General features: G+C 38.3%; 1 pseudogene; it reads right to left on the bottom strand.

The window, feature by feature from the left end:
- Positions 1-9,765: 9,765 nt before the first annotated feature.
- On the bottom strand, positions 9,766-21,381 carry LOC148846025 (secreted RxLR effector protein 161 pseudogene; annotated as a pseudogene).
- Positions 21,382-22,121: the final 740 nt, after the last annotated feature.

Here is a 22,121-nt window from a genome sequence, read left to right as displayed (position 1 = left end):
TTTTCAACTTGATTTGTTTATCCCAGCCTAAAATGAGACCACAAGAGCGGCCACTAAATGAAAGGATGAGTTTATCATAATGTGAAGTAAATCGAAGAAGCCTTCGGGCCTTTCTCTTTACATAAAAAAGAAAAACTTAAGTTTCTTTGACCTGAGAATTTTTTCAAATAAGGAACTGTAGGGGAATTTCCCAACCCCTTGAAAGTTCCAACATAAAACATTCATGATGACTGATGAGAGGTAATTTGGTCCTCCAATGATATCATGGCACATGGCATCGTAGAACAATTAGGTGATACTTCGGCACCATGTAAGCAAACCACTTCAGACACTTTGCAACTGCATCAGCAAACTTTACACCACCCCGGTAGGCCGAACTACGAACAGCTAGGTAGGACCTTAGGTCGGTTTAAGTGACGACCTGCTTCTACCAAACTGCTTGGCCCCAGTTAGCAACCTGCTTGATGTATCAAATGACCTCACCCTTAAGTGGTCAATTGCCTCTAAATTCTCTGGGATCACGACACCACGTTGGAAGAGCTGTTTATCACCTCATAAGTCTCGGATGAGATTGGATAGACATTACCTACTTACACAGAGTCCACCTCTAGGCATGGACCCACCTCCGAACTGGATGGGCTGGAGATCTCGAGCGCGTTTTGTGGAGCTCATGGCAGCTCGCCTATATAAGGGCCTCATCTCCAACCTCATGAGGTACGCACAATTTATCTCTCGAGCATACTAGCTCTCTCTTTATAGCTCTCCAAGAACTTATCGCTGACTTAAGCATTAGAGTGCCCACCCCGGGTATAGCAACCCATACACTCTAATCTCTCTCTTCTTACATCTCGACCAAGTGACCTACTCAGTCCGGCGTCCAAGTTGTCTGCCAGCAAGGAGCGTTAGATCGTGCACCAACTATTAGCTCCATTTGTGGGATACGTTATACAAAAATCCGTACTCTCACACCTCCCTTTCAAGTATATCTTCAATGGCATCATCCAACAACACTTCTGTTAGCAACCTTGTCAACAACAACCCGGTCATAGGGAGGCAGGACCAACCCGTAGTGCACCCCGAGATCCCCTCTGACTATTGGGTAGTCCACTGTGCCCCTAACCTTACCCGGCATCCCTGTCATGCAGGATCCCAACTTTCCTCTATCCAACATGAATGCGCCTCTCCCTCTAATCGAGCCCTTAGCGGTTCCTGTCGAGATTGACGCATGCTACTTCAATGAATTGATGCAGTGCGTCCAGATAAACTTGTAGATGAGGACATGGGAAGGATGCTTTGCCGCCCTAGTAGGGATGCAACAACAATACCAATGAGGTCATGGCGCTGGGTAGAACGCTGACCAGAATTAGAAAAAGTATCCCGACAACTAGAATCAGAACTCGATACCTAACCCACCTCTTCACTTTGACGACTAGAACAAGGTCCCGGTAGAGGAACAGAGCCAGGCTATAACACCTATCGAGACCGAGTGGTCCCAGAGGAGGTGCCACAGATGCACACATCATGCCACAGGAAGGAGTTGCCTCGCTCCAAATGACATTGAGGAGGCAGAAAAGAAACAAGAAGAAATGGAGGTGAGCCAAATCAACACCTTGTCAACAAAACTAGTGTCTCAGACATCACTATTGGCTATGGAGATCCTTGTGGCCCTACGACTGAAAGACTTCAAGGCCTCTAGCTTGGAATCCTATGATGGGATAACCAACTTGGTTGACCACCTCAACAGCTTCCAAGCCCTAATGCAACTACATAGGGCAAATGATGTAAGCCTTTGCATGGCCTTCCTGGCCACCTTTCGGGGCACAACTCAGATGTGGTATTTAGGGCTGGTCGCAGGCTTTATAAAGAGTTGGAACCAGTTTTCCATCCTATTTACTACACACTTCACAACGAGAAAATGGTGCCCGAAGTCGGTGACCTATTTGTTGAATGTCGTCTAGAAACTTGACGAGAAGCTTCAAGACTATATCAAACGATTTAACTTGGAGCAACTTCAGATTCCTAACATCAACCCAACCATCTAGCTCACTATAGTGGTTAACAACATCCGACATCCCGACTTGCACTTGGAGGTCGAGTTGAACTCTCCGACCTCTATGGAGGAGTTCCTCAACCAAGCGGCCAAGTTTACAAAGCTAGAAGAAGTGCTCAAATCCCAGTTAGAGATGAGTGGCAAGTGGAAGAGGTTAGAGGACGAGTCGGGGAGCAACGAATAGCGTCGGAAAGAGTAAGTCATCGAGGCGTAGCAGCCCACCCAGACATCATTCTCGCACTTCCCCGTCCAGAACCGAAACTACACCACTTTGAACGCGAAGACGGGGGAAATACTGATGTAGATTAAGACAGCCAAGTACATCAAATGACCACCTTGGATGAGAGAAGACCCTACCAATAGGAACCCCAACAAATATTGCCACTTCCATCGGGAGATCGGCTACGACACAGAGAATTGCCTCAGCCTCAAGGATGAGATTGAGGAGCTGATCTATTGAGGTTATTTGAAGTAGTTCACCAAGCGGGAGGACTGGAGCCGACCTACCGACCATCCAAGAGAAGTGCCACAATCGAGCAGGGACCAAACCAGCCTCCTCGAGACCCACCACCAGTAAAGCAGCCCATCCATGGTGTTATTAACATGACCATGGAAGAGTCCATAGTAGTAAGATGCAGTACCTTGGTGGGGAAAAATTCAATTCAGGAGCTCGAACATAAGGATGAGAACCCACCGAAGTGTCCTCGTGTTGAGGAAGTGATTTACTTCACCAAGGATGATGCTCACGGGATCTAGTACCTACATGATTATGTCCGCATAGTTAAGTTAGTCATAAACGATTTTGAGGTAAAGCGAATTCTGGTTGACTCCGGAAGCTCGGTCGACATCATTTTCCTAGAGGCATTTAAGCATATGGAGCTCGAGAGGAAGGATTTACAGTTGGCCGAAGTCCCCCAGGTTGGCTTCAACGGAAAGTGGTCTACCTTCTAGGTCAAGTGAGGGTTCCAATAATGGTGGGCTCAGCACCAAACTTAGTGTGTTTCAATCATGATTTCCTAGTGGTTGCGACCCCTCGCCCTACGTCATTCTGGGCCAACCTATCTTGCATGCCCTCCAAGCAATAATGTCGACCTACTACTTGTTGATGAAGTTTCCAACATGTTGTGAAGTAGGAGTGGTGTGAAGCAATAAACTCGAGTCTCGTAAGTGTTACGTGGCCGCACTGAAGGGCAAAGGAAAGCAAGCCCTCAACATCAACCTAGAGCCGCCACTAGAGAATGGAGACAAGAGAGCTCTCCCTATGGAGGACACTGTCTTGGTGTTGGTCTCAGATACCGACCCTAAGAAGATGGTATAGATCGAAGCCACTTTATGGAACCACTGTGCTCTGACCTAGTAAGTTTTTTAAATAAAAATATAGATGTTTTTGCTTGGTTGACAGTGGAAATGCCAAGCATAGACCCCTATGTCATAAATCATAGGCTAAATTTTGACCCTTTAGTCAGACCAGTCCAATAGAGGAAAAGGATTCTTGCCTAGGAGTGATGGATGGTAGTAGATGAGGAGGTCAGAAAGCTCTTCATAGTAGACTTTATTAGAGAGGTCCAATACTCGAACTGGATTGCCAACCCAATGCTCACGAAGAAAGCCAATGGCAAGTGGTGCATGTGTGTTGATTACATCGACCTCAACCGAGCCTACCCAAAGGACAACATCCCACTCCGTAGAATTGACCTTTAGGTAAACGTAACCTTGAGGTTCGAGCTATTGATTTTCATGGATGCATAATCCGGCTACAACCAAATGCAGATAGATTTAGCCAATGAAGAAAAGACTGATTTTGTAACTGAGATGGGCTTGTACTATTATAAAGTTATGGCCTTTTGTTTAAAAAACACTGGAGCAATCTACCAACGCCTTGTAAATAAAGTTTTTTTCTGATTTAATTGGAAATAAACTTGAAGCCTATGTTGATGATATGGTAGTGAAAACCCTATTTTCAAATTCTTTGATTTCTGATTTTAATTGCATTTTTGAAATTCTAAGAAAATACAACATGAAACTCAACCTGAACAAGTGTGTCTTCGGGGTCACGTCGGGCAAGTTCCTCAAGTACATAGTGAGTCGATGTAGCATTGAAGCCAACCTGGATAAAATCCAGGTCATCCTAGATATGAGATCCCCTATGTCAATTATAGAAGTTCAAAGGCTAATAGGTTGGATAGCTGCCCATAACTGGTTTATGTCTAAATTGGTTGGGCGGTACTTTCCATTTTACATGGCCATAAAAAAGAACCAAGACTTTAAGTGGACTGAAGAGTGCTAGCTCGCATTTGACAAGCTCAAGAGGTACCTCAGTTCGCCACCTTTGTTAACCAAGCTGGAACCTGGAAACTCTACCTCTCTACAAGTGATGAGGTAGTCAGTTTGGTCCTAATCTAGAGGTAGACAGAGTGCAACAACCTGTTTACTATGTGAGTAAAGTCCTACACGTCACAGAGATTAGGTACCCAAACATTAAGGATTTTTTCTTCTCATTGGTGATAGTAGCCCAAAAATTCTGTCCTTAAATTCAAGCCCATATCATCGTGGTCTTAACCGATTGACCCCTAGTGCAAGTCCTACAGAAGCCTGAGGTCTAGGGTAGGCTGCGAAAATGGGCAATCAAACTTAGTGAGTACGACATCCGATTTGAGTCGTGCCCAGCGATTAAGGCGCAGATCTTGGCTAACTTCGTCGTTGAGTGCACGTTCAGTACTACAACCCCTAAAGTTGTCAATCTCGGGACCACTTCAGAGGCATCAACTAGTGTGGCACCCGACCTCGACTTGGGACAAGGAGCCTTGGATCCTCCTTGTTGATGGCTTGTCCAACTAGTGCGAAAGCGGAGCTGGATTGATACTCCATGGACCTTGCAAGGTGAAGCTGGAGTATGCTCTCTAATTCACATTCCGAGCATTGAACAATGAAGCCAAGTACGAGGTGCTGATAGTCGGGCTATCGTTAGTGAAGGAGGTAGACACGAAATATCTCATGGTGTGCAGCGACTTGTAGCTAGTGTTGAACTAAGTGAATGGGTAGTTTGAGGCCCGGGAGCCCGCCATGTTGGCCTACCTGGCCAAGGTTAGGGAACTTTTGTCCAACTTCCACTCTTGGTACATCTAGCAAGGCCCAAGATTTGAGAACACTGAAGCTATTGCACTCTCAAAGCTAGCTGGTGTGACAGACACTACAAAGAGAACAGTCAACATTGAAGACTAGCCATGACCAAGCATAGAAAGGGTGGCAAAAGAGGTCGCTCCTGTTTTAGCTATAGAGTCGAGCTGGATGGATCCACTCATTGACTATCTGTGCCCTGGGACCCTACCTGTAGAGTATAATGCAGCTCGAAGGGTAGAGTGGCAGTTAGCTCGATATGTAATCATAAGTGAGCAACTATATCACAGGTCGCTCATGCTCCCTTACCTACGCTACTTGCGCCCAACTGAAGCGAGCCAAGTGCTACGCGAGATCCATGAAGGTCTCTGCGGAGGAGACCTGGGAGCAAGGCACTCGCCTAGAAGGTGCTACAAGTCTATTATTGGCCCATGATGAAAGCGGATGCACTAGAATTAGTTCGGAAGTGCGACAAGTGCTAACGGCATGCCAACATACCACACGTGCCCACTGCCAACTTAAGATACCTTACTAGCCCATGGCCATTGGCATAATGGGGGATAGATATTCTTAGTCTCTTTCTACCTGCAACTGGGTAGAGTATGTTCTTGGTCGTCCCAGTTAACTACTTTACGAAGTGGGTGGAAGTCGAGCCACTAGTATCCATCACAACTTGAAGAGGTGTAGAACTTTTTCTTGAAGAGCATCATCTACAGATTCAGACTCCCCAAGGTCCTAATTATGGACAATGGGAAGCAATTCGGAGACATTAAGTTCTAGAACTAGTGTGTCGAGATGGGAATCTAATAGAACTTCACCTTGGTGGCCTATCCCCGGGCAAATGGTCTGGCCGAAGTGTCGAGTAGGACAATACTCCACAGACTAAAAGCTCAGCTCTCCCAAGCTAAGGGTTTGTGGATAGATAGTTGCCCAATGTCCTTTGGGACTATAGAACTACTACCAAGACAGCAACTGAGAAGACTCCTTTCAACTTAACGTACGGGATGAAGGTTGTCCTTCCAACTAAGGTCGAGGTGGCGACCTTGCGGTCCGAGACGTATGTTGAGGAGGCTAATGAGGAGGAGCTATGGACTAACCTCGACCTGGTGGATGAAGTCTGTGACTTAGCCTATAATCAAACTACGGCATACTAGCAACAAGTAGCTCGATATTATAACGCTTGACTTAAGAGACGCCAGTTTTGAGTTGGCAACCTAGTACTTAGGAAGGCTATGGTACCTGAGCCCAACATGGGAAAGCTAGGTCCGAACTAGGAAGGCCCCTACTGAGTTCTCAAGGTGATCAGTGAGAGTACGTATGAGTTCGAAATGTTGGAGGGGGGAGGCAGGTACCCTGTGTGTGGAACGTCGGCAACTTAAGGATGTATTATTTATGAAGAGTTTAGAAGTTTCAAGTTGTGTCCACTAAGACTACAAAATTTTACCAAGTGTGAAAATGAGACTACCCACCTTGGGAACCTGGTCTAGTCGATTTACGCTATGAGAACTTCGGCTAAGTTGTACACAAGGGGAAGCCAAACCACCTTTATCTCTAAGGCCCATATGCCGACCTCAAAATACGTTGACAGTTCGACAATTCAACATCATGATGACTTAGTCAAAATTATGAGTCTAGTCACTTTGGCACCTAGGTAACTTGTGCACCTCATCACCTTGACAACATTGGATGTTGTTTCGACACTTAGCCTATTTTCTAGTAACTGAAAATACAAGGTAAGAAAGAGGGGCACAATATATGCAAAATGTCGATTCCATTAGATAGAAGAAGGAAAGAGTACACCGCTACTCAAAAAATTTAATGAAGTTGAGCTTGGAGGCTCGCCATACAACATATATACATGGGGTTCCAAAAACAGAGGCAAAAGTTAGACATTCCAGGGCTCATCTACCCCCACACCTTCCACACCAGCATCAGTTCTACCGTCTGCACCACCTCTAACCACATTGACCTCGTCCTCCTCCTCCTCGGAGTTAGGCTCTTGATCAATCTGACCCATCATCTCGTTGGTGCATAGTGAGGACTTTAACTTGTTGAAGTCAAACTCTAGGCACACTGAGGCCACTAGCATACAACACAGCTTGAATCCCTAATGAAAGGCACCAAACTCGAACTCCTTCCTTTCCTTCAAGAAGTCGGACGAAATCTTGAACTCTTCAACTACACGGACCTCGGTAGCATGGACATCGTTGAGAAACTTGGATTGTTGCTTGGTGAGCTCGGCCTCCCTCTTCTTAACTTTTGGTCCTTGTGCCTGAGCTCCTTAGTTATCTTCTCGGTTTTCCTCGCTAGGTTCGCATTGTGACCCCCCTCGTCAATCAGTTCATCAATGAGATGGACAACCCACTCAATTTGGGACTTGTATTCCACCTCCTCCTCCTTGACATCCTGGGCCCTCTCCAAACAACCCTTAGCATGCCCCAACAAAGAATGCACCAAAGTGTTCACCTACAAAAGAGTAAAGGGAAATAAGTCCAGAATTGAGGTCGAAATGAATATAATGGGAAGGTCGAGAACATACCACCATGAGGCAACATCGTGGTCCAAAATACCATGATGGTGTGCCTCTCCTTGGGATCGGTTTTGACGTTCGAGCCATCGGTCTCTTTAGTCTCAAGTGGTGGAAGGGGCTCCTTGGATATATAGGCAGCCTCGGTTTCTAGAGAGGTCCTTTATGAATGGTCTCCCTTGACTAGGTTGACGACTGGCATGCTCTCAGGTGAGCCACCTTCCTCTTCTTCCTCTTCATGGATTGAAACAACCCAAAAGTTAGCATGCCCGACATATCTCCTACATGAGAAATTCGAGGTGAGCTAAACTATAAAAAGAAAACAAAGTAAAGAAGAAAAAGAAAATGCCCAAGCTTGAGATGACAACCTACCTGGAGGACTCAACTCGGCCTGGATCATCTTCTCCTTGGCCAAGTACTCACTCAGCATAGACTTCCGGTTCACTAGGACCTGCAAGGTTGCACTCTTGCCTATGTTCCTCCCAAGAGTCCTTCACTCCCTCTCTCCAGGTCGTTAAGAATGGTCATCCGCTACTTAAGTCAAGGAAGAAATACCTCTTCCAGGCCAGTACCTTGGAGGGGAATTTGTTCAGTAGCTTAGACCCAAGTTGGTAGGATAGGTAATAACTATACATCTCGAGACTGTTGGAGGGGTTTTTGTTTATATGGCACATGGTTTTTAAAAATGAACAAGTGACCGAACTAGTTAGGGGTCCGGTTACCGGTTTGGATGGTCTGACTATTTGACCTGAATGACCGGCCCGTTCTGACAAAAAAATAATAAAAAATTTAAAAAATTGAAAAACGGTCAAAACCGTTCGAACGGTTAATCGGTTGGTTCAGCAATTTGTTGACCAAAATCAACGGTTTTGGGGGAAAAAGCGGTTTTGGAGGAAAACGGAACCAGTCCCAGTTTTTCCAATTCAACTGTCCGGTCCGGTCCGGTCCGGTTTTGAAAACCATGATATGGCACAAGCTTGCAAAGGTCTTAACATCTAGGGGGAAGCTGATGTGGAGGTAGAATGAGATAGTGTCGACTAAAGTCCTAATGGAGTTGGGATGAAGCTGATATAAACTAATGTTTTAATAGTTTAGTACCTCGGGAATAAGTGGATGAAGGGAGAACCGAAGACCTTCTTTTAGGGCTCCTCGAAGACAACAATCTTGTCATCCCCGTGCTCACATGGGTACCCCTCAAGAAGAAGAGAATATCCAAATTGATTTGGAATCCTATACCAAGCTATGCGCTCGTAGACGCTATCAGCAGAGAGCTCAGAGGGACCTAACTAGTGTAGTGCTTTAGCCCTACGTGAAGACAAGGCCCTCTTATGAAAACCTTGCCGGTCTTGAGCCAAGATCCCTTCCTCAATCTAGTAGGACAGACCCCCTCCTCTTCCCCGGACTGACTACCAGATATTATGAATGAAACAGAGCTAAGGGAAATGACTCACCTAAGATGAATAGATCAACCTTGCTGACAATACCGATGACTCCAATCCAGAATCAACCTGATTTTGAACCATTGGTTGGGTTAGAATGTTGTAATCATAACACTTGGTTATTTGCTGCACGTATATCAATTTGCAAGTTTTATATCATAACTCTTAGTTAGACCGTTGTAATGATTTAATATCTTGTTTCCTTGATCTAAATCTCAATTTTGTGATTTTATGCAATTGCTCTTTATTATATATGGTATGCAATAAATGAGAAATGCTTTAAAGATAAACAAGTCTCATTGCAATTGATTCTAATCAAAATCAACGCTACAAAAAAAATGACTTTTAGCGATAGTCAAAACTGCCGCTAAAAGTCTGCAAAACTGCCGCTAGAAGTTCTACCGGTAATCGAAAAAATGCCGCTAAAACAAGTGACGCTAGAAGTTCTAACAGCAGTTGCAACTGTCGGTAAAAACAAATGACTGCCGCTGAAATTACTTTTAGTGGCAGTCACGACTACCACTAAATGAAACTTAAAAGTCTATTCTCCATTCAAAACATTTGAATCACAACTCAATACATCTTGGTTTCAATTTGATAGATTCATTAATACAAATTTCATTTTTCCTCCCTCATCTCTTGTTTTTTCTGTGCAAGTATCCCTCCACATTGTCAAGTCCACAAGGCTCCTTAACAACAAGGCATGATTGCAGGGACGTCCAACTAAAAGGTTGAATCAAATTCATCTGAGATGCATCATTCCTGGCTTCTCTAATAGCTGCTCTTGTTGCACAGTGAATAGATACTGCTAAAAGTAATGGTGGCTCCTCGGAAGCTGCACGAGAGTCAAATAATTATTATCAGTCATGTTGCTCAACCTAATTAAATATGTATTTGTGCATATTCTACTAGTTTTTTGTATTTTTTTATGAAATAACTATACTGTATCCTAATAAGAAAACAAATATGAGCATATGATTCTTGAAAATTATAAGAGAGGATAATGCATATTCTTGAAATTTATCAATTGTTTGTGCAATTTTTACTGGTTGACTTCTATTAAGCTACAGCTTCACAATTGAAAAAATGGGTTAGTATAGTACTGTGGTTTCAGTTGTCTTCCCAATAAATAGAACATAGACTGAGTTAGGTTTCTTTATACTGATATTTTCAGATCATTAAGCTAAATAAAGCCATCTTGGTGTTGTTCTCCTTGAAGATGTTTTTGAAAACTTATGAAAATTTGACAGACTTAGGATACAAAACATTTTCAAACAGTTTGCATACTTTGCATTATACCTGGTTTAGATTTGCATGGATTTGTTTGTAACTATAATTAGCAGCCATATCTGATTTGCTAATTAAAACACTAATTTAGAAACTCAAATAACTCAAAAATAGAAATCCCATTACAGATTTGCCATCTGTTTGTAAATCTACCATAACTCAATGTTCAAGGTACACAATCTTGGTTAAATGTATATGTGTACACATACATCTATATGTTAATATTTTTAAGAATATGGTTGAATATGTTTGAATCTTTTCTAATAGAATTGTAAATTTTAATTATTTTATTTTTATTTTTATTTTTTAAATAAAGTAAAAACAAAAACATAATGGTTGGCATTATAAAGAATCACGAGGAGTGGGGATCCCCGTAGAGACAGGGATGGGGATAACTTTGTCCCCATTAGCAAGGATGGGGACGGGGACATGGATGGGGATTTTCGCGAGGATGGGGATGGGAGAGGCTCCTCGTCCCTGCTCCGCCCCATTGTCATTTCAAATCAAACTAATGAAACTGGCCAACCCGATTTCTAGTATTTCTAGTTGGCTTTGGTTCAACAATTTCCCAACCTGACTAGGTTGGAAACTAATGGCCATTTGTAAATTGACTAAAATTGAATAACTTGTATATATATATATATTATTTTAAATGTATTCTTTTAATATAGGAAAGTGAAAAAATTCCAATATTTCTTAGGCTAAAATAGTTTATATCATAAATTTAATTTTTAAATTGATTTTTTTTAATTCCATTATAATTTTTTTAAATTTAAACTTAATTTTTAAAATTAATTTTTAAGTTTAAATCTTTTGAACTGATCGACCAAACTAAAAATTAACCCAAAATGATATAACTTGAGTGACCAACCCCCAACCTGACTAGGTCGATTTGGCTGGCCAAATAACCTATAACTGAACCAAACCAACCCATGAACAATAGTTTAATGTTCAATAATTATTAAAAAATTATAAAAAAATACACAATAAATTAGATTTAAAAATCTAAATAACAATAGTTTAAACTCCAATGAACATTGAAAATCTTCTATTAAATAAAAAATTAAAAATGATTTATACATAATTATTGAAAATATATTTATCACAAAAACAATAAATTTACTAAAATACAATAAATATTAATTTTAGTTTAGATAAATATATAATCAATAAAGATTAAGTTTTTAAAGTTATTATTAATAAACAATATTTTTTGAAATTTATTTTCTAGAATTATTAATTGGTATAAATGAAAATAGTTATTTACAATATTATTTATTTATTGAAATAATACCATTATTAATTACTTATTGAATTTAACAATCCACAAAATTATAGTACTATTAATACATAATTTTGTTATTTTAACTATTTAAAATCTAATTATGTTGAATATTTTGTTATTTAAAATATTTAGTTATTGAACTAAATATTTAAAATCTAAACCTATTCGTGATATGTTAAAAGTTATAAAATATATTATATATAATATTTATATGACACGTAGTATATATATGTATTTGTCACATCATCATGGTTTGACCATGGTCGAACCTCTAACCTGCAAACCTCTTCATTCTCTAGTTCTATGCCTGGTCCTATTCTCTGAACATTGGATAATAATACTAATGGGTCCAAGGAAGAAATACCAACAGAAAGAATATTAGGAAGAAAAATATGAGGGTGAACCACTTTCTTCACCAAATCAAATAGCAAAATCAAAACAGGTGATAACAAATTACTTATAACAACTTCAAGGCCTCGAAATAGGTTTACAATAATAATAAGCAGTAAAGTTTTCCCTTACATAGGAAAAATATCTCAAATGATAATTATCACCCAATTTATGGTTCATAATAATTACACATGACATGCATCCAACATGGTTACCAGTAATAAAATTTAGGGAAAATTCCCAATCAGTGCCATGTACTTTGGCTCAAGTGACAATTTGGTCCCCGAACTTTAAAATGCGACAATTCAGTAGCCAAACTTTCAAAATGTGACAATCTAATGCCCGGACTTTGAAAATGTGAAAATCCAATACCTGTCATTAACCAGTTGTTAAGTGACATTTAAAAAGTCAAAAATATCTTAATATTGCCATCTAATTCTCTTTGTCAACCACCCAAACATTGATAATAAAATGAACAGTCCCAATTTCTATATTCTTTTAAACAATCACCAACCTTGCCATAATAATAAAGTGACCTCGAAAACAAATGTCCAATGACCAGATCTACAAGAATGACTCCAAACATATTTCTCTTTCCAAACCAAATTCTTGAGAATTTTGTAGTTAATCTTTCAAAAAAAAAATCTTCAGGAATTTGAGGGTTAATTTTTCTAAAATTTCAATAGCTTTTTTATGGCTAATCTTTCAAAAAAAAAATCTTCAATAATTTGGGTATTAATTTTTTAAATTTTTTTTACAAAATTTTGGAAGGTTAATCTTTCAAAAATTCTTTAAACATTTAGTTGTTTTGATATTTTTTTTATATGAAGTAAGATGTCCTACACAAGCTGGGGTGAAGCACGACCCCAAAAGTCACTAATGCAAATAAAATAAAGATCCTTTAGAAGATTACAAGAGTACTTAAAAGTAAAAATAGAATGAGAAGAAGACATCGCCTTGTGAGTGAGCCAATCCGCCACCTGGTTTGCCTCTCTAAACACGTGCCTGTATCGAACACCTCGCTCCAGCATCTCCTTCAACTTTAAGCAACCCAAGATGATATTGCTAAGATTCCACGATGGAGAAATCTTCTCTTTTAAACAGCAAATAACAATTTTTGAGTCCCCCTCAATTGTAGCTAGGCGGTCATTAAAGTTAAGGGTCAGATTGTGAACCTCCCACACAACCCAAGCCTTAGCCGCATTAATAGAAGTACTGCCAAGAGTGAAGCATTTGGAATCCAAGACCCTGCCCAAATGGTTTCATACAATTGTTGCAACAGAACAAAAAACCTCTCTCAAATGAGAGGCATCAAAATTTATCATAATTTCACCATACTTGGGGGGATCCAAGTAATAAGATTACATTTTTTCCTTTCTATGTTGTGATCCAACTTATCTAAAAGCTCCTAAAACTCTACAAATGCCTTACCCTCCTTCTCGACAATAAGCAAGGGATCATCCTCTTTGTTTTCAAATATTTTCCTATTCCTATTCTTCCATATTTGCCATAGAATGAACACACACTTTTCCTTCAGAAATTTTTTCTTCATAATGTCCCTCTTGTGAATAGTAGTCTACCAATCAACCATTTGAATACTCTCCCCATTAAAATTATTAGGATTGACATTAGAGCAACCCCAAACTTGCTTAGCAATGATGCAATCCAAGAAAATATGATTTACATCCTCCATAACCTCACACCCCTCTTACGAAGGTTGACCATAGAGAGGAGTTTGTTGTTAAGCATGAGATACAAGAAAACCATTAACTTTGGGGGGGGGGGGGGGGCAACTAACATATATTCCACACCATCGAGAACCAGTTCAAAGGGGACTCACGCAAGAAGTTACTATTACTTAATAGTTTGTAAGCCAACCTCATGGTGAAAGAACCTCTCGAAGTTAAACCCCAAACTAATCTATCTTGTTCGCAATCCATCAGAATGAAGACAGCTTTAATTTTGTTCCAAATGTTCACTAGGCAACATTAATTGTACCACCCCCAATTTGGAGGCTAATGATCCATAATAGGGGTGAAAATCACTAACCCAATTTTTACTTAATTAGGAGACTAATGTGAGACTAGGGATATATGTTTAAAGACTCAAAGCAAGAAACCTATTGCAATAAAAGCTAGTCTTTTTTTAGCCCCAAAATTTACTCCTGATGGAGGGGTGGCCACCAATAATTTTATTGATCTATACTACTTATAAAAGTGTGAATGAGGAGGTATTGGCTTTTGGAAATTTTCTTTATTGAAATACCCCTCATCTTGAATTTAGTTAATCTCCATTTAAAGGTAGAAAATGTAATTAAAAGAATATCATTAAGTGCATTCAATTACCTCTCATTAAGTTTCACATTTAAGTCATTAAATAAATTGCATTCTCTCTCATTGAATCCAACATTTATACTTTTGTTTATCATCATTAAATTTTACTAATAAATCCATACACAATAATTATTAATAGAATGAAATTTCAAATTTTTAAAATAAACATAGAAATGAAATCATATTTTTCATCTAGGTGGTGGGTAAGTAGTTCAACCATTTGGGTCAAATGGATAATTTCATTATGTCATAAATAAATAATACAAATTTAGAAATATAAAAAATACTTTTGTTTATCATCATTAAATTCCACTAATCCATACACAATAATTATTAATAGAATGGAATTTTATATTTTTAAAATAAACCTAGAAATGAAATCATATTTTCCATCTAGGTCATGGGTAAGTACTTCAACCATTTGGGTAAAAAGGATAATTTCATGATGTCATAAATAAATAATACAAATTTAGAAATATAAGAAATACAAAAAATATAGGAAAAAATAAATTTAAAAAATTGGAGACATTTCTATTACTATATATTTGTCATATTAAAAAATAACTATGATAAAATAGACATAATTTTATTAATAATGGGCATCAAATATACAATTTAAAACCAATGGAAAATTAAACCATCTTCCTATCTAGGGTGTGGCTGAGTGATTCAACCTTTCAATTCAAATAGGTTAACCCATGATGTATAATTAAAAATAAATTTTTTAAAATAAAGTATGAAACAATTTTGGGCACATCTATAATATTACATACTAATAATATAAACAAAAATAAGTATGATAATATATAAATGAAATGCAAAATTTAAAACCAACTTGAAAATGAAACCATTTCCATATCTAGATGGTTGGTAGGTCAATAATCTAACATTTTGGGTCAAATGGGTCAATCTATGATGTTATAACTAAGTAACAAATATTAAATACATACATACATACATATAAACTCAAAGAAAAAATATAAGCTTTATTTAAAGCATTTTGATACAATTCTATTGTTATATATTCACAATATTAAACAAAAACAAATGTGAAAATAAGAATTACTTTTATCGATGATGAAAATGGAATACATGATTTAAAATCAATCAAAAAAATAAAATGGTTTTTCCATCCAAGTGATCGGTTAGTGGTTAAACTATTCATGTCAAATGGATGTTATTATTAAATAATAAAATTCTAGAAAATATAGAAATTCGTCGATGATTTTGGATACATTCTACAATATTAGATATTCATCATATAAAAAAGTGTGATTAATGAGAATTATTTTCATTAATGATAGACATGAGGTAAAAATTAGGATAAAAAATAAAGAGCATTAATGTCTAACACATGACCCAACTAACCATGTCAAATGTTTCAATAATTCAATTAACTAGGTCATCGTAGGCAAGTGGTTTGGTAGGGATGCAAACAGATCATATCAGATTTGAATTAGGGTATATTCAAATATTTTGATTTGATTCAAAGATTCAACCGGATGTCATAAATATTGATTTGAATCCAAATCCGACCAAGATGTTAGATATTCGAATCTAATACGATCCTATTTAATTTTTTTTTAAAAAGTAATAAATTATTAAAAGAAAAAGAAATATATAACAGTTGAAATAAAAAAAGCAAAAAATATAAGTATTTTTCAAATATTTCCATCATATAAAAAGTTTACAAAAATGCAATATAAATAACACATTTATAAATAAACAATAAATAACATATATATTTATATAAAATAATATATACCATAATATAAATAGTTGATTTGACCATGATGTTAAAAAATAATGTTCAAACAATATATTGGAATTGCACTTCCTCTTGGTAAATAAGTAATTTTTATTATCTCATAAATTAAATAATAAAAAATAAAAATGTAGATTTTATTATAAATTTTATAAAAAATTTGAACATACATTAATATTATATATTCTTCATCTTAAACAAAAATATGTTTGAAAAAAATGAGAATTATTGTTTGTAAAGATAGAAATGTGGAAATAAGAATTACTTTTATTGATGGTGAAAATGTAAAACATGATTTAAAATCAATCAAAAAAGCAAAAAATGGTTTTTCCATCAAAGTGTTGGGTTAGTGGTTTAACTATCCATGTCAAATGGATCAAAACATGTTATTATTAAATAATAAAATACATAAAATTATAGAAGTTATAGAAAATTATAGAAAATTGTGTGTATATTCTATAATATTATATATTCATCATATAAAAAAACTGTGATTAATGAGAATTATTTTCATTAATGTTAGAAATTGGATAAAAATTAGGATAAAAAATAAAGAGCATTAATTTCTAACACATGACCCCACTAACCATGTCAAATGGTTCAGTGATTTAATTATCTAGGTCATTATAGGCAAGTAGTTTGGTAGGGACACAAATAGATCAGATCGGATTTGAATTCGATTCGATCTGAAGATCTGATCGGATTTCATAAATATTGATTCAAATTTGAATCTGATCAATATGTTGGATAACTGAATTTAATACGATTCGATTTAATTTAAAAAATAATAAATTATTAATAGAAAAAGAAGACATAATAGTTAAAATAAAGAAAAACAAAAAATATAAGTATTTTTTCACCATTTGTCATCATATAAGAACTTTACAAAATGCAATATAAATAACATATTTATAAATAAATAATAAATAACATATATATTATATATAAATGATATACATATATATATATATAATTGATTTGACCATTATTCAAAAAATATATTGGAATTGCATTTTCTCTTGGTAAATAAGTAATTTTTATTATCTCATAAATTAAATAATAAAAAATAAAATTTGGATTTTTTTATAAATTTTATAGAAAAAATTGCACATGCATTAATATTAAATATTCTTCATGTTAAACAAAAATATGTTTGAAAAATAAGAATTATTGTTGGTAAAGATAAAAATGGCTAAAATACAAAGAAAAAAAATGAATTACTGTCTTAATCATAGTCCATTTTCCTGGTTAAATAGATTGATGATTCAACCAATAAGGTCATTTGGTTGCTATCATCACCATCATTTGATATTGCCACGTGCAACATGCATATACTTTTATTAGTCTATATCATATGAACCAAAAAACCCTGGTTAATTATGAAGCAATTAAGAACGCAGAATCATAATTCATCAATGTTTTCCACTTTTGAAACAATAAAGAAAAGAAATGATAGACATGTCCACCATAAATGGTTAAGGAAAACACATGCTAATTATATATATGTTGATCATATGAGACCAAATGGAATGCTGGAATGGTGTCGTTTTCCACCAGCAAACTCTCTTTCACTCATGCCTCATTATCACAGGGCTAGTCGTTGGGGCCCCGTATGGCACTCGAATGTGACGAGTAAGCCTAAGCAACAAGCAATAACACAAGAAAAGGCAACAAAGATGGCACACAAATTAGACAAAATGCAACTTGTATTGCATTAGTGGATGGCAAGTATAAGCACACAGTTCAGTGTCGAGGGGATTTCATGCTTAACCTTTACATGCTCTTGATTCACTCGACTACCTACCTCCCCTCAAAGAGTATGTTAAGCTTTTGGGGGAGTGACATAAAGATACACCAAAAGGATGAAAAATCATACTAGGTAATTACAAGAATACCATTGGCAATCCCCCATACAAGAATACATGTATAGCCCACCCATGACACACACTTGGACACTGGAGTGGCGGCTGTAGGCACGATGGATGACACTTGATGGCGCGGTGAAGAGAACACTTGTGATAGTCTCCCCCACTCAATGCAGTCTTCGTCCTCGATGACTAGCTTCTACTTGAGGCTCAGATCTACTATTGATGAAGGAGGGTTCTTCAGCTGCTCTACAAAGTTTATCTCTTCCAAGGCCTGGGCATGATAATGGGTGGAATTCTTTAGGGTGTTCTAGATAGTGGGAAAACCTATGGCTAGTCCCTACATTAAGTCCTTGCATGGCTGCTTCAAGATAGGATTTTTCTTGTTCTACCTTGGTGTTAGGAAGGTTTGTGGCCAAGGCTAGGTCAAAATGAATGTTTGGATATTTTGGGTATTGTTCCCCCTCATGATTTTTTCACAAGGGTTGCTCCTCACAAGGCTCTTATGAGGGCTGGCTTGATTATTGTGGTGGCGGACAGGGTACCTAAGTGGATTTGGTGGTACTCGCTCTCCCGATGATGGTCATAGTGGAACTGGTTGTGGTTGGAGATGGCCAACCATGGTTGCTCTTCATTGGTTCCGTAGGCTTGGTGCATCCCGTGTAGTATATAATCGACAATGTCACGATTGCTCATCATTGTGCTGAAGTAAGGGCGAAGACAGGGTTCAATGTGTGTGTAGGAGTTCCTGCTCTAATACCAACTATCACGGGGCTAGTCGTTGGGGCCCCGTGCGGCACTCGAATGTGACGAGTAAGCCTAAGCAACAAGCGACAACACAAAAAAATACAACAAAGATGGCACACAAATTAGACAAAAGGCAACTTATATTGCATTAATGGATGACAAGCATAAGCACACAATTCAGTGTCGAGGGGATCTCATGCTTAACATTCACATGCTCTTGATTCACTCGACTACCTACCTCCCCTCAAAGAATACATTAAGCTTTTGGGGGAGTGACATAAAAATACATCAAAATGATGAAAATCATACTAGGTAATTACAAGAATGCCATTGGCAATCCCCATAAAGAATACATGTATAGCCCACCCATGACACACACTTGGACACTGGATTGGCGGTTGTAGGCACGATGGATGGAACTTGATGGCACGGCGAAGAGAACACTTGTGACATCATTACACAACGAGAGTATGAGCTTCCTCTTGTATCAAGAGTCAAGACCAGTCAAGTTAATTTGTGGCCACTAGCTAGCCCTTACTAAAATAGTTATGCGAAAAGTACTAGCAAGGAGCTGGCAGCCATGCATCATGAAGAAAGTCTACAAGGCATGGCTTTTTAAAACCGATCCGAAGACTGAACCTGTTAGGAGTCTGGTTATCGAGTTGAGCAGTCCAACTATTCTAACTGAACGGTTGGTCCATTCTGACAAAAAAAAATAAAAAATAATCAAAATCATTCGAACGGTTCAAACGGTTAACCACTCGGGTCAGCGGTTTGCTAACCAAAATCAACAGTTTTTTGAGAAATCCCGGTTTTGGGGAAAAATGAAACCGGTCACTTGACCGGTTCCCGGTTTTTCCAATCCGGTCCGGTTTTGAAAACCATGCTACAAGGTATCTCATCTCTCACGAACAATAAATCAAACATGTGTCAAACACTTATTCGTCCATCTCTCTTATAAATACAAACCATCTAAGTCGCTGCATACACCAAACTAGAAAGTAGTAGTAGTAGCTAGTACTACAGGGTTTCTTCACCATGATCAAGTCTGCTTTTCTTTCCCTCTGCTTTCTTGTCTTGTGTCATGGTTGTATAGCCTATAGCAGGCACCATGATCAGCAGCATCAACAGCAACGCCGGTTCCGAGGGCAAAGAGAGTTTCAACTTCAGGACCTCTCGGCTCTCGAACCCAATACATGGATTGAGTCAGAAGGCGGGGTCACCGAGTACTGGGAAGAGAACAACCAACAGTTGAAATGCGCTGGCGTTGCCGTGATTTGTCATGTCATCGATGATTCATTCATTCATTGATCATTCAGTCCGTTTTGATTGATCATTCATTCATTCATTTTGATGCATTTACAGGTAGAGGTTTTATCGGAGTTGTCTTCCCCGGTTGCCCTGAAACATACCGATCATTCCAACAATCCCAACAATCAGAAAGAAATGGAAAAAGTCGAAGGTATGGAGATTTTCATTAGAAGATCCAAAACTTCCACCAGGGTGATGTCATAGCCTATCCGGATGGAGTAGCCCATTGGTACTACAACGATGGTGACGTTGCTGTAACTGTCATCAACACTAGCAACAATGCTGAACGAATTGAAGAAAGAATATGAGGTAAAGGGTTCCAATACAATGAGAATCGGATGTCCATGAGATCAATTATATAGTGAACATACAGATAAATACAACAAAGAGATAAGCATGATACAGATATAAAAATAACAGAGAGATAACAGGGCGATTACACAATGATTCTAATCCTAATCTCTAAATGATGCTGATCTCTTGATCTCAACCTTCGGATAACTATGTTATCCATTACACGCCCCCTCAAGCTGAACAGTGGGGTGAACATTCAACCTGTCACGAAGTACAGTAAATTAAGAGGTTGGCAGACTCTTGGTCAGAACATCAGCAATCTGGGCATGAGAGGGGAGGTAACGGACAACCAGTAAGCGAAGATGAACTAGATCACGGACAAAGTGAAAATCGACTTCCACGTATTTGGTTCAGGCTTTAAACATGGGATTACCGGCCAAATAGAGAGCACCAACATTGTCACACCATACGATGGGGGCTGAAAGAGAGACAATCTTCAGTTCTGTGAGCAACTGCTGAACCCAGATAACTTCAGTGACAGCTAAGGCAATGGCACGGAGCTCTGCTTCAGTACTAGAGCGGGCAATAGTGTGTTGTTTCTTGGCACTCCAAGAGAGTAGGTTCGGGCTTAGAAAGAGAGCAAACCTACTTGTAGAACGCCTGTCATCGGAGCAGCCGGCCCAATCAGCATTTGAGAATGCTTGAAGTTGACAGGAGGGAGAAGAGCGAATTCGCAGACCATGAGTTAGGGTTCCTTTCAGATACCTGAGGATCTGCTTCACTGCAATCCAATGGGCTGTGGTGGGGGAGGAGAGAAATTGACATGTCTTATTGACTGCAAAAGCAATACCAGGGTGGGTGAGCATCAAGTATTGGAGGGAACCCACTAGGCTGCGATACATAGTAGGGTCAGGGAGGAGGTCTCCATCAGTCCTAGATAAGGAGTTGCCGGCAGCAAGTGGAGTCTTCATCGCCTTGGCATCAGCTAGTTCAGCCCTCTGTAGCAAATCAATCAGATATTGTCGTTGAGAGAGAAACAAACACCTAGAAGAGCAAATGACTTGGATACTGTTGAAATAATTTAGTTATTTGTATTAGGGTCTGTTTGGCTAGTTAAGGTGTTTTTTATTTCTTTTTTTTTCTGTTATGTATGTTATTGTACTCACTTACACCAGGGGCACAAGGGTTTTTTCCCTTCTTATTTCTGCCACCCTATATAATATAATAAAGTTGGCGCCGCCATTACTGTTCCATTGCCAATCTCTTTTCTTCTCTCCTTTCTCTCTTCTTCTTCTCTTCTCTTCTCCTTCTCTTATTTTTGGCTAGCCTCACTGTCAAGATGGTATCAGAGCAGGAATACTGATTGAGAGAACAGATTGAACAAGCTTCCTTCCTTCTCCAACTTGCTGAATCTAGGCGGAATAGAGAGCTGAATCTGAGCGGAACAGAGATCTGAATTTGGGCCGAAGAAAACAGATTACAACTAGTACAATCCTTCCTTTTTCTCTTCTTTACCCTCCTTGGTCGTGTACTAAGTGAAAAAACCAAATGAATCTGGGCTGCTGAATGTTGTCAGACCTTTGTGAGGTTTATACCTCTTGTGTTTTGGGATCGTGTGATTCTGTTCCTATGTTAAGGTGACTGTAGGTCAAGGATGACCTGTTATCTCAATTTTTTGGCTTGATAATAAGTGTTAAGGATCTCTCCTGTT

The sequence above is a fragment of the Nelumbo lutea genome, chromosome 7 (assembly GCF_056320005.1).
Source record: "Nelumbo lutea isolate HS-2025 chromosome 7, American lotus-T2T, whole genome shotgun sequence".
Taxonomy (NCBI): Eukaryota; Viridiplantae; Streptophyta; class Magnoliopsida; order Proteales; family Nelumbonaceae; genus Nelumbo; species Nelumbo lutea.
This window is presented reverse-complemented; position numbering and strand designations above follow the sequence as displayed.